Genomic DNA, 12491 nt, shown 5'->3' with positions numbered 1-12491 from the left:
GCTGTCTACCCTTAGCAGGAGGGTTGCTGATTAATTACCTCTCCTGCTGCTGCTGCTGGCTGTCCAGCAGCAGACTGAAGGTGGCTGCTGCTGTGCGCAGGTATATAAAGGCTCAGAGCCTATTATGACACGCGCAGCCAGCGTTCCATTGCCACATTCCGTCTACGGCAGGCGGGATACCTGGATGGCTGAATGTCACTGAGAAGCTCACAGAGACCGCCATAAGCAACAGTTTAAAAGAATGCCACAGACTAATCAACCAAACTTTTTGGGTTGGTTTCTCTTTTATAGTCTGCAGGCATTAAATGAAAGAAGTCAGTGTTCCAGCAGAGGGAGACAACGTTTCAGAAAAGGCATTGTAGCAAACCAAAAAAGAAATTTTAAGCGCAGCAGAGTAACCAGCTCACATACCTGTTAGCTCAGGTGAGTTTAAAAGGCTGCTGTTGATAACAAGGGCATTTGCTAAATAGATGGTGTGTGTGCAACAATATACTGAAAGGTCAATTATATTGTGCAGCTTATCTCACCACCTGTAGTTATTTAGGTGAAAGCTCCAAAATGCTTGCCTAATATGTCTGTTTATCCAAAAGGAAGTATAGAGGGAGAGCTAGATAGATAGCATTGCATTACATTACATTACATGGCAATGCAATGCACAGTTGCTGAAGTTGAACCAAAATGAGCTTGTCATCTGGCTTCTGCAACTTTTAACATGAAAAATCCAATGAGGAGAAGAAAAGCAAAGCCAAAGAGTCCATCCCAAAATCCGACAAACAAGCAAAATGAACAAAAAGCATTGAATTCAATTCTTTCTGATTTTAGAAACTGCATTAAAGAAGGGGTGCACCGGTCCTGGAGATACTGCAATACCAGGTCAATGCGTGGAGTGGACAGAGCAAGCTCTTTTTCAATCTCCCTGTTCTAAAAATCCATTTAATATATGGTCCCCAGATAGGGAACGTATCAGATATTAAACTGATAAGAACAGATACTACACTTGATCTTAGCCAAAAGGCCGAGAAGCGATAACCAGAATTGGTTTCCGACTACGGTGCCACCCAAGGATTCTGAAAAGTCCATTTGTGGAGATGGCCACCTGGACTCCCGTTAAGAAGACATGCTGTCAACCTCTAGATCCCTCACATGCCTGCACTTTTCGGCTTGCTGCTGCTGCAATCCACGTGTTTTAGATCTGCATAACTCCACCTCTTTTAGCACAGTACCCTCAACCCCCGGCTGTTCCCACCCGCCTCAACACCGTTGGAAGGGAGGAGAACCAATTAAGGCGGGGGGGGGGGTGGAACGAGCAGCTGTCTACCCTTAGCAGGAGGGTTGCTGATTAATTACCTCTCCTGCTGCTGCTGCTGCTGGCTGTCCAGCAGCAGACTGAAGGTGGCTGCTGCTGTGCGCAGGTATATAAAGGCTCAGAGCCTATTATGACACGCGCAGCCAGCGTTCCATTGCCACATTCCGTCTACTGCAGGCGGGATACCTGGATGGCTGAATGTCACTGAGAAGCTCACAGAGACCGCCATAAGCAACAGTTTAAAAGAATGCCACAGACTAATCAACCAAACTTTTTGGGTTGGTTTCTCTTTTATAGTCTGCAGGCATTAAATGAAAGAAGTCAGTGTTCCAGCAGAGGGAGACAACGTTTCAGAAAAGGCATTGTAGCAAACCAAAAAAGAAATTTTAAGCGCAGCAGAGTAACCAGCTCACATACCTGTTAGCTCAGGTGAGTTTAAAAGGCTGCTGTTGATAACAAGGGCATTTGCTAAATAGATGGTGTGTGTGCAACAATATACTGAAAGGTCAATTATATTGTGCAGCTTATCTCACCACCTGTAGTTATTTAGGTGAAAGCTCCAAAATGCTTGCCTAATATGTCTGTTTATCCAAAAGGAAGTATAGAGGGAGAGCTAGATAGATAGCATTGCATTACATTACATTACATGGCAATGCAATGCACAGTTGCTGAAGTTGAACCAAAATGAGCTTGTCATCTGGCTTCTGCAACTTTTAACATGAAAAATCCAATGAGGAGAAGAAAAGCAAAGCCAAAGAGTCCATCCCAAAATCCGACAAACAAGCAAAATGAACAAAAAGCATTGAATTCAATTCTTTCTGATTTTAGAAACTGCATTAAAGAAGGGGTGCACCGGTCCTGGAGATACTGCAATACCAGGTCAATGCGTGGAGTGGACAGAGCAAGCTCTTTTTCCATCTCCCTGTTCTAAAAATCCATTTAATATATGGTCCCCAGATAGGGGACGTATCAGATATTAAACTGATAAGAACAGATACTACACTTGATCTTAGCCAAAAGGCCGAGAAGCGATAACCAGAATTGGTTTCCGACTACGGTGCCACCCAAGGATTCTGAAAAGTCCATTTGTGGAGATGGCCACCTGGACTCCCGTTAAGAAGACATGCTGTCAACCTCTAGATCCCTCACATGCCTGCACTTTTCGGCTTGCTGCTGCTGCAATCCACGCGTTTTAGATCTGCATAACTCCACCTCTTTTAGCACAGTACCCTCAACCCCCGGCTGTTCCCACCCGCCTCAACACCGTTGGAAGGGAGGAGAACCAATTAAGGCGGGGGGGGGGTGGAACGAGCAGCTGTCTACCCTTAGCAGGAGGGTTGCTGATTAATTACCTCTCCTGCTGCTGCTGCTGCTGGCTGTCCAGCAGCAGACTGAAGGTGGCTGCTGCTGTGCGCAGGTATATAAAGGCTCAGAGCCTATTATGACACGCGCAGCCAGCGTTCCATTGCCACATTCCGTCTACTGCAGGCGGGATACCTGGATGGCTGAATGTCACTGAGAAGCTCACAGAGACCGCCATAAGCAACAGTTTAAAAGAATGCCACAGACTAATCAACCAAACTTTTTGGGTTGGTTTCTCTTTTATAGTCTGCAGGCATTAAATGAAAGAAGTCAGTGTTCCAGCAGAGGGAGACAACGTTTCAGAAAAGGCATTGTAGCAAACCAAAAAAGAAATTTTAAGCGCAGCAGAGTAACCAGCTCACATACCTGTTAGCTCAGGTGAGTTTAAAAGGCTGCTGTTGATAACAAGGGCATTTGCTAAATAGATGGTGTGTGTGCAACAATATACTGAAAGGTCAATTATATTGTGCAGCTTATCTCACCACCTGTAGTTATTTAGGTGAAAGCTCCAAAATGCTTGCCTAATATGTCTGTTTATCCAAAAGGAAGTATAGAGGGAGAGCTAGATAGATAGCATTGCATTACATTACATTACATGGCAATGCAATGCACAGTTGCTGAAGTTGAACCAAAATGAGCTTGTCATCTGGCTTCTGCAACTTTTAACATGAAAAATCCAATGAGGAGAAGAAAAGCAAAGCCAAAGAGTCCATCCCAAAATCCGACAAACAAGCAAAATGAACAAAAAGCATTGAATTCAATTCTTTCTGATTTTAGAAACTGCATTAAAGAAGGGGTGCACCGGTCCTGGAGATACTGCAATACCAGGTCAATGCGTGGAGTGGACAGAGCAAGCTCTTTTTCCATCTCCCTGTTCTAAAAATCCATTTAATATATGGTCCCCAGATAGGGGACGTATCAGATATTAAACTGATAAGAACAGATACTACACTTGATCTTAGCCAAAAGGCCGAGAAGCGATAACCAGAATTGGTTTCCGACTACGGTGCCACCCAAGGATTCTGAAAAGTCCATTTGTGGAGATGGCCACCTGGACTCCCGTTAAGAAGACATGCTGTCAACCTCTAGATCCCTCACATGCCTGCACTTTTCGGCTTGCTGCTGCTGCAATCCACGCGTTTTAGATCTGCATAACTCCACCTCTTTTAGCACAGTACCCTCAACCCCCGGCTGTTCCCACCCGCCTCAACACCGTTGGAAGGGAGGAGAACCAATTAAGGCGGGGGGGGGGGGGTGGAACGAGCAGCTGTCTACCCTTAGCAGGAGGGTTGCTGATTAATTACCTCTCCTGCTGCTGCTGCTGCTGGCTGTCCAGCAGCAGACTGAAGGTGGCTGCTGCTGTGCGCAGGTATATAAAGGCTCAGAGCCTATTATGACACGCGCAGCCAGCGTTCCATTGCCACATTCCGTCTACTGCAGGCGGGATACCTGGATGGCTGAATGTCACTGAGAAGCTCACAGAGACCGCCATAAGCAACAGTTTAAAAGAATGCCACAGACTAATCAACCAAACTTTTTGGGTTGGTTTCTCTTTTATAGTCTGCAGGCATTAAATGAAAGAAGTCAGTGTTCCAGCAGAGGGAGACAACGTTTCAGAAAAGGCATTGTAGCAAACCAAAAAAGAAATTTTAAGCGCAGCAGAGTAACCAGCTCACATACCTGTTAGCTCAGGTGAGTTTAAAAGGCTGCTGTTGATAACAAGGGCATTTGCTAAATAGATGGTGTGTGTGCAACAATATACTGAAAGGTCAATTATATTGTGCAGCTTATCTCACCACCTGTAGTTATTTAGGTGAAAGCTCCAAAATGCTTGCCTAATATGTCTGTTTATCCAAAAGGAAGTATAGAGGGAGAGCTAGATAGATAGCATTGCATTACATTACATTACATGGCAATGCAATGCACAGTTGCTGAAGTTGAACCAAAATGAGCTTGTCATCTGGCTTCTGCAACTTTTAACATGAAAAATCCAATGAGGAGAAGAAAAGCAAAGCCAAAGAGTCCATCCCAAAATCCGACAAACAAGCAAAATGAACAAAAAGCATTGAATTCAATTCTTTCTGATTTTAGAAACTGCATTAAAGAAGGGGTGCACCGGTCCTGGAGATACTGCAATACCAGGTCAATGCGTGGAGTGGACAGAGCAAGCTCTTTTTCCATCTCCCTGTTCTAAAAATCCATTTAATATATGGTCCCCAGATAGGGGACGTATCAGATATTAAACTGATAAGAACAGATACTACACTTGATCTTAGCCAAAAGGCCGAGAAGCGATAACCAGAATTGGTTTCCGACTACGGTGCCACCCAAGGATTCTGAAAAGTCCATTTGTGGAGATGGCCACCTGAACTCCCGTTAAGAAGACATGCTGTCAACCTCTAGATCCCTCACATGCCTGCACTTTTCGGCTTGCTGCTGCTGCAATCCACGCGTTTTAGATCTGCATAACTCCACCTCTTTTAGCACAGTACCCTCAACCCCCGGCTGTTCCCACCCGCCTCAACACCGTTGGAAGGGAGGAGAACCAATTAAGGCGGGGGGGGGGGGGTGGAACGAGCAGCTGTCTACCCTTAGCAGGAGGGTTGCTGATTAATTACCTCTCCTGCTGCTGCTGCTGCTGGCTGTCCAGCAGCAGACTGAAGGTGGCTGCTGCTGTGCGCAGGTATATAAAGGCTCAGAGCCTATTATGACACGCGCAGCCAGCGTTCCATTGCCACATTCCGTCTACTGCAGGCGGGATACCTGGATGGCTGAATGTCACTGAGAAGCTCACAGAGACCGCCATAAGCAACAGTTTAAAAGAATGCCACAGACTAATCAACCAAACTTTTTGGGTTGGTTTCTCTTTTATAGTCTGCAGGCATTAAATGAAAGAAGTCAGTGTTCCAGCAGAGGGAGACAACGTTTCAGAAAAGGCATTGTAGCAAACCAAAAAAGAAATTTTAAGCGCAGCAGAGTAACCAGCTCACATACCTGTTAGCTCAGGTGAGTTTAAAAGGCTGCTGTTGATAACAAGGGCATTTGCTAAATAGATGGTGTGTGTGCAACAATATACTGAAAGGTCAATTATATTGTGCAGCTTATCTCACCACCTGTAGTTATTTAGGTGAAAGCTCCAAAATGCTTGCCTAATATGTCTGTTTATCCAAAAGGAAGTATAGAGGGAGAGCTAGATAGATAGCATTGCATTACATTACATTACATGGCAATGCAATGCACAGTTGCTGAAGTTGAACCAAAATGAGCTTGTCATCTGGCTTCTGCAACTTTTAACATGAAAAATCCAATGAGGAGAAGAAAAGCAAAGCCAAAGAGTCCATCCCAAAATCCGACAAACAAGCAAAATGAACAAAAAGCATTGAATTCAATTCTTTCTGATTTTAGAAACTGCATTAAAGAAGGGGTGCACCGGTCCTGGAGATACTGCAATACCAGGTCAATGCGTGGAGTGGACAGAGCAAGCTCTTTTTCCATCTCCCTGTTCTAAAAATCCATTTAATATATGGTCCCCAGATAGGGGACGTATCAGATATTAAACTGATAAGAACAGATACTACACTTGATCTTAGCCAAAAGGCCGAGAAGCGATAACCAGAATTGGTTTCCGACTACGGTGCCACCCAAGGATTCTGAAAAGTCCATTTGTGGAGATGGCCACCTGGACTCCCGTTAAGAAGACATGCTGTCAACCTCTAGATCCCTCACATGCCTGCACTTTTCGGCTTGCTGCTGCTGCAATCCACGCGTTTTAGATCTGCATAACTCCACCTCTTTTAGCACAGTACCCTCAACCCCCGGCTGTTCCCACCCGCCTCAACACCGTTGGAAGGGAGGAGAACCAATTAAGGCGGGGGGGGGGTGGAACGAGCAGCTGTCTACCCTTAGCAGGAGGGTTGCTGATTAATTACCTCTCCTGCTGCTGCTGCTGCTGGCTGTCCAGCAGCAGACTGAAGGTGGCTGCTGCTGTGCGCAGGTATATAAAGGCTCAGAGCCTATTATGACACGCGCAGCCAGCGTTCCATTGCCACATTCCGTCTACTGCAGGCGGGATACCTGGATGGCTGAATGTCACTGAGAAGCTCACAGAGACCGCCATAAGCAACAGTTTAAAAGAATGCCACAGACTAATCAACCAAACTTTTTGGGTTGGTTTCTCTTTTATAGTCTGCAGGCATTAAATGAAAGAAGTCAGTGTTCCAGCAGAGGGAGACAACGTTTCAGAAAAGGCATTGTAGCAAACCAAAAAAGAAATTTTAAGCGCAGCAGAGTAACCAGCTCACATACCTGTTAGCTCAGGTGAGTTTAAAAGGCTGCTGTTGATAACAAGGGCATTTGCTAAATAGATGGTGTGTGTGCAACAATATACTGAAAGGTCAATTATATTGTGCAGCTTATCTCACCACCTGTAGTTATTTAGGTGAAAGCTCCAAAATGCTTGCCTAATATGTCTGTTTATCCAAAAGGAAGTATAGAGGGAGAGCTAGATAGATAGCATTGCATTACATTACATTACATGGCAATGCAATGCACAGTTGCTGAAGTTGAACCAAAATGAGCTTGTCATCTGGCTTCTGCAACTTTTAACATGAAAAATCCAATGAGGAGAAGAAAAGCAAAGCCAAAGAGTCCATCCCAAAATCCGACAAACAAGCAAAATGAACAAAAAGCATTGAATTCAATTCTTTCTGATTTTAGAAACTGCATTAAAGAAGGGGTGCACCGGTCCTGGAGATACTGCAATACCAGGTCAATGCGTGGAGTGGACAGAGCAAGCTCTTTTTCCATCTCCCTGTTCTAAAAATCCATTTAATATATGGTCCCCAGATAGGGGACGTATCAGATATTAAACTGATAAGAACAGATACTACACTTGATCTTAGCCAAAAGGCCGAGAAGCGATAACCAGAATTGGTTTCCGACTACGGTGCCACCCAAGGATTCTGAAAAGTCCATTTGTGGAGATGGCCACCTGGACTCCCGTTAAGAAGACATGCTGTCAACCTCTAGATCCCTCACATGCCTGCACTTTTCGGCTTGCTGCTGCTGCAATCCACGCGTTTTAGATCTGCATAACTCCACCTCTTTTAGCACAGTACCCTCAACCCCCGGCTGTTCCCACCCGCCTCAACACCGTTGGAAGGGAGGAGAACCAATTAAGGCGGGGGGGGGGTGGAACGAGCAGCTGTCTACCCTTAGCAGGAGGGTTGCTGATTAATTACCTCTCCTGCTGCTGCTGCTGCTGGCTGTCCAGCAGCAGACTGAAGGTGGCTGCTGCTGTGCGCAGGTATATAAAGGCTCAGAGCCTATTATGACACGCGCAGCCAGCGTTCCATTGCCACATTCCGTCTACTGCAGGCGGGATACCTGGATGGCTGAATGTCACTGAGAAGCTCACAGAGACCGCCATAAGCAACAGTTTAAAAGAATGCCACAGACTAATCAACCAAACTTTTTGGGTTGGTTTCTCTTTTATAGTCTGCAGGCATTAAATGAAAGAAGTCAGTGTTCCAGCAGAGGGAGACAACGTTTCAGAAAAGGCATTGTAGCAAACCAAAAAAGAAATTTTAAGCGCAGCAGAGTAACCAGCTCACATACCTGTTAGCTCAGGTGAGTTTAAAAGGCTGCTGTTGATAACAAGGGCATTTGCTAAATAGATGGTGTGTGTGCAACAATATACTGAAAGGTCAATTATATTGTGCAGCTTATCTCACCACCTGTAGTTATTTAGGTGAAAGCTCCAAAATGCTTGCCTAATATGTCTGTTTATCCAAAAGGAAGTATAGAGGGAGAGCTAGATAGATAGCATTGCATTACATTACATTACATGGCAATGCAATGCACAGTTGCTGAAGTTGAACCAAAATGAGCTTGTCATCTGGCTTCTGCAACTTTTAACATGAAAAATCCAATGAGGAGAAGAAAAGCAAAGCCAAAGAGTCCATCCCAAAATCCGACAAACAAGCAAAATGAACAAAAAGCATTGAATTCAATTCTTTCTGATTTTAGAAACTGCATTAAAGAAGGGGTGCACCGGTCCTGGAGATACTGCAATACCAGGTCAATGCGTGGAGTGGACAGAGCAAGCTCTTTTTCCATCTCCCTGTTCTAAAAATCCATTTAATATATGGTCCCCAGATAGGGGACGTATCAGATATTAAACTGATAAGAACAGATACTACACTTGATCTTAGCCAAAAGGCCGAGAAGCGATAACCAGAATTGGTTTCCGACTACGGTGCCACCCAAGGATTCTGAAAAGTCCATTTGTGGAGATGGCCACCTGGACTCCCGTTAAGAAGACATGCTGTCAACCTCTAGATCCCTCACATGCCTGCACTTTTCGGCTTGCTGCTGCTGCAATCCACGCGTTTTAGATCTGCATAACTCCACCTCTTTTAGCACAGTACCCTCAACCCCCGGCTGTTCCCACCCGCCTCAACACCGTTGGAAGGGAGGAGAACCAATTAAGGCGGGGGGGGGGGTGGAACGAGCAGCTGTCTACCCTTAGCAGGAGGGTTGCTGATTAATTACCTCTCCTGCTGCTGCTGCTGCTGGCTGTCCAGCAGCAGACTGAAGGTGGCTGCTGCTGTGCGCAGGTATATAAAGGCTCAGAGCCTATTATGACACGCGCAGCCAGCGTTCCATTGCCACATTCCGTCTACTGCAGGCGGGATACCTGGATGGCTGAATGTCACTGAGAAGCTCACAGAGACCGCCATAAGCAACAGTTTAAAAGAATGCCACAGACTAATCAACCAAACTTTTTGGGTTGGTTTCTCTTTTATAGTCTGCAGGCATTAAATGAAAGAAGTCAGTGTTCCAGCAGAGGGAGACAACGTTTCAGAAAAGGCATTGTAGCAAACCAAAAAAGAAATTTTAAGCGCAGCAGAGTAACCAGCTCACATACCTGTTAGCTCAGGTGAGTTTAAAAGGCTGCTGTTGATAACAAGGGCATTTGCTAAATAGATGGTGTGTGTGCAACAATATACTGAAAGGTCAATTATATTGTGCAGCTTATCTCACCACCTGTAGTTATTTAGGTGAAAGCTCCAAAATGCTTGCCTAATATGTCTGTTTATCCAAAAGGAAGTATAGAGGGAGAGCTAGATAGATAGCATTGCATTACATTACATTACATGGCAATGCAATGCACAGTTGCTGAAGTTGAACCAAAATGAGCTTGTCATCTGGCTTCTGCAACTTTTAACATGAAAAATCCAATGAGGAGAAGAAAAGCAAAGCCAAAGAGTCCATCCCAAAATCCGACAAACAAGCAAAATGAACAAAAAGCATTGAATTCAATTCTTTCTGATTTTAGAAACTGCATTAAAGAAGGGGTGCACCGGTCCTGGAGATACTGCAATACCAGGTCAATGCGTGGAGTGGACAGAGCAAGCTCTTTTTCCATCTCCCTGTTCTAAAAATCCATTTAATATATGGTCCCCAGATAGGGGACGTATCAGATATTAAACTGATAAGAACAGATACTACACTTGATCTTAGCCAAAAGGCCGAGAAGCGATAACCAGAATTGGTTTCCGACTACGGTGCCACCCAAGGATTCTGAAAAGTCCATTTGTGGAGATGGCCACCTGGACTCCCGTTAAGAAGACATGCTGTCAACCTCTAGATCCCTCACATGCCTGCACTTTTCGGCTTGCTGCTGCTGCAATCCACGCGTTTTAGATCTGCATAACTCCACCTCTTTTAGCACAGTACCCTCAACCCCCGGCTGTTCCCACCCGCCTCAACACCGTTGGAAGGGAGGAGAACCAATTAAGGCGGGGGGGGGGGGTGGAACCAGCAGCTGTCTACCCTTAGCAGGAGGGTTGCTGATTAATTACCTCTCCTGCTGCTGCTGCTGCTGGCTGTCCAGCAGCAGACTGAAGGTGGCTGCTGCTGTGCGCAGGTATATAAAGGCTCAGAGCCTATTATGACACGCGCAGCCAGCGTTCCATTGCCACATTCCGTCTACTGCAGGCGGGATACCTGGATGGCTGAATGTCACTGAGAAGCTCACAGAGACCGCCATAAGCAACAGTTTAAAAGAATGCCACAGACTAATCAACCAAACTTTTTGGGTTGGTTTCTCTTTTATAGTCTGCAGGCATTAAATGAAAGAAGTCAGTGTTCCAGCAGAGGGAGACAACGTTTCAGAAAAGGCATTGTAGCAAACCAAAAAAGAAATTTTAAGCGCAGCAGAGTAACCAGCTCACATACCTGTTAGCTCAGGTGAGTTTAAAAGGCTGCTGTTGATAACAAGGGCATTTGCTAAATAGATGGTGTGTGTGCAACAATATACTGAAAGGTCAATTATATTGTGCAGCTTATCTCACCACCTGTAGTTATTTAGGTGAAAGCTCCAAAATGCTTGCCTAATATGTCTGTTTATCCAAAAGGAAGTATAGAGGGAGAGCTAGATAGATAGCATTGCATTACATTACATTACATGGCAATGCAATGCACAGTTGCTGAAGTTGAACCAAAATGAGCTTGTCATCTGGCTTCTGCAACTTTTAACATGAAAAATCCAATGAGGAGAAGGAAAGCAAAGCCAAAGAGTCCATCCCAAAATCCGACAAACAAGCAAAATGAACAAAAAGCATTGAATTCAATTCTTTCTGATTTTAGAAACTGCATTAAAGAAGGGGTGCACCGGTCCTGGAGATACTGCAATACCAGGTCAATGCGTGGAGTGGACAGAGCAAGCTCTTTTTCCATCTCCCTGTTCTAAAAATCCATTTAATATATGGTCTCCAGATAGGGGACGTATCAGATATTAAACTGATAAGAACAGATACTACACTTGATCTTAGCCAAAAGGCCGAGAAGCGATAACCAGAATTGGTTTCCGACTACGGTGCCACCCAAGGATTCTGAAAAGTCCATTTGTGGAGATGGCCACCTGGACTCCCGTTAAGAAGACATGCTGTCAACCTCTAGATCCCTCACATGCCTGCACTTTTCGGCTTGTTGCTGCTGCAATCCACGCGTTTTAGATCTGCATAACTCCACCTCTTTTAGCACAGTACCCTCAACCCCCGGCTGTTCCCACCCGCCTCAACACCGTTGGAAGGGAGGAGAACCAATTAAGGCGGGGGGGGGTGGAACGAGCAGCTGTCTACCCTTAGCAGGAGGGTTGCTGATTAATTACCTCTCCTGCTGCTGCTGCTGGCTGTCCAGCAGCAGACAGAAAGTGGCTGCTGCTGTGCGCAGGTATATAAAGGCTCAGAGCCTATTATGACACGCGCAGCCAGCGTTCCATTGCCACATTCCGTCTACTGCAGGCGGGATACCTGGATGGCTGAATGTCACTGAGAAGCTCACAGAGACCGCCATAAGCAACAGTTTAAAAGAATGCCACAGACTAATCAACCAAACTTTTTGGGTTGGTTTCTCTTTTATAGTCTGCAGGCATTAAATGAAAGAAGTCAGTGTTCCAGCAGAGGGAGACAACGTTTCAGAAAAGGCATTGTAGCAAACCAAAAAAGAAATTTTAAGCGCAGCAGAGTAACCAGCTCACATACCTGTTAGCTCAGGTGAGTTTAAAAGGCTGCTGTTGATAACAAGGGCATTTGCTAAATAGATGGTGTGTGTGCAACAATATACTGAAAGGTCAATTATATTGTGCAGCTTATCTCACCACCTGTAGTTATTTAGGTGAAAGCTCCAAAATGCTTGCCTAATATGTCTGTTTATCCAAAAGGAAGTATAGAGGGAGAGCTAGATAGATAGCATTGCATTACATTACATTACATGGCAATGCAATGCACAGTTGCTGAAGTTGAACCAAAATGAGCTT

General features: G+C 45.1%; 9 non-coding genes across 9 annotated transcripts; all 9 read right to left on the bottom strand.

Annotated features, from left to right (window-relative positions):
* Positions 1–836: 836 nt before the first annotated feature.
* LOC141213488 (U2 spliceosomal RNA) lies at positions 837–1027 on the bottom strand. The gene has a single exon (XR_012282988.1). It is a non-coding gene; the product is annotated as a U2 spliceosomal RNA (small nuclear RNA).
* Positions 1028–2148: 1121 nt separating this feature from the next.
* On the bottom strand, positions 2149–2339 carry LOC141213339 (U2 spliceosomal RNA). The gene has a single exon (XR_012282843.1). It is a non-coding gene; the product is annotated as a U2 spliceosomal RNA (small nuclear RNA).
* A 1120-nt stretch (positions 2340–3459) lies between these two features.
* On the bottom strand, positions 3460–3650 carry LOC141213338 (U2 spliceosomal RNA). Its single transcript, XR_012282842.1, has one exon. It is a non-coding gene; the product is annotated as a U2 spliceosomal RNA (small nuclear RNA).
* Positions 3651–4773: 1123 nt separating this feature from the next.
* Positions 4774–4964, bottom strand: LOC141213337 (U2 spliceosomal RNA). The gene has a single exon (XR_012282841.1). It is a non-coding gene; the product is annotated as a U2 spliceosomal RNA (small nuclear RNA).
* A 1123-nt stretch (positions 4965–6087) lies between these two features.
* On the bottom strand, positions 6088–6278 carry LOC141213336 (U2 spliceosomal RNA). Its single transcript, XR_012282840.1, has one exon. It is a non-coding gene; the product is annotated as a U2 spliceosomal RNA (small nuclear RNA).
* A 1120-nt stretch (positions 6279–7398) lies between these two features.
* On the bottom strand, positions 7399–7589 carry LOC141213335 (U2 spliceosomal RNA). Its single transcript, XR_012282839.1, has one exon. It is a non-coding gene; the product is annotated as a U2 spliceosomal RNA (small nuclear RNA).
* Positions 7590–8709: 1120 nt separating this feature from the next.
* Positions 8710–8900, bottom strand: LOC141213334 (U2 spliceosomal RNA). Its single transcript, XR_012282838.1, has one exon. It is a non-coding gene; the product is annotated as a U2 spliceosomal RNA (small nuclear RNA).
* Positions 8901–10021: 1121 nt separating this feature from the next.
* On the bottom strand, positions 10022–10212 carry LOC141213333 (U2 spliceosomal RNA). Its single transcript, XR_012282837.1, has one exon. It is a non-coding gene; the product is annotated as a U2 spliceosomal RNA (small nuclear RNA).
* A 1122-nt stretch (positions 10213–11334) lies between these two features.
* LOC141213484 (U2 spliceosomal RNA) lies at positions 11335–11525 on the bottom strand. The gene has a single exon (XR_012282984.1). It is a non-coding gene; the product is annotated as a U2 spliceosomal RNA (small nuclear RNA).
* Between the last annotated feature and the right edge of the window lie 966 nt (positions 11526–12491).

This window comes from Phyllobates terribilis, unplaced genomic scaffold (genome assembly GCF_046119375.1).
Source record: "Phyllobates terribilis strain yellow unplaced genomic scaffold, ASM4611937v1 Scaffold_196__1_contigs__length_3587587, whole genome shotgun sequence".
In the NCBI taxonomy this organism is placed as follows: Eukaryota; Metazoa; Chordata; class Amphibia; order Anura; family Dendrobatidae; genus Phyllobates; species Phyllobates terribilis.
The sequence above is the reverse complement of the archived record's forward strand: the minus strand, read 5'-3'. Positions and strand labels throughout refer to the sequence as shown.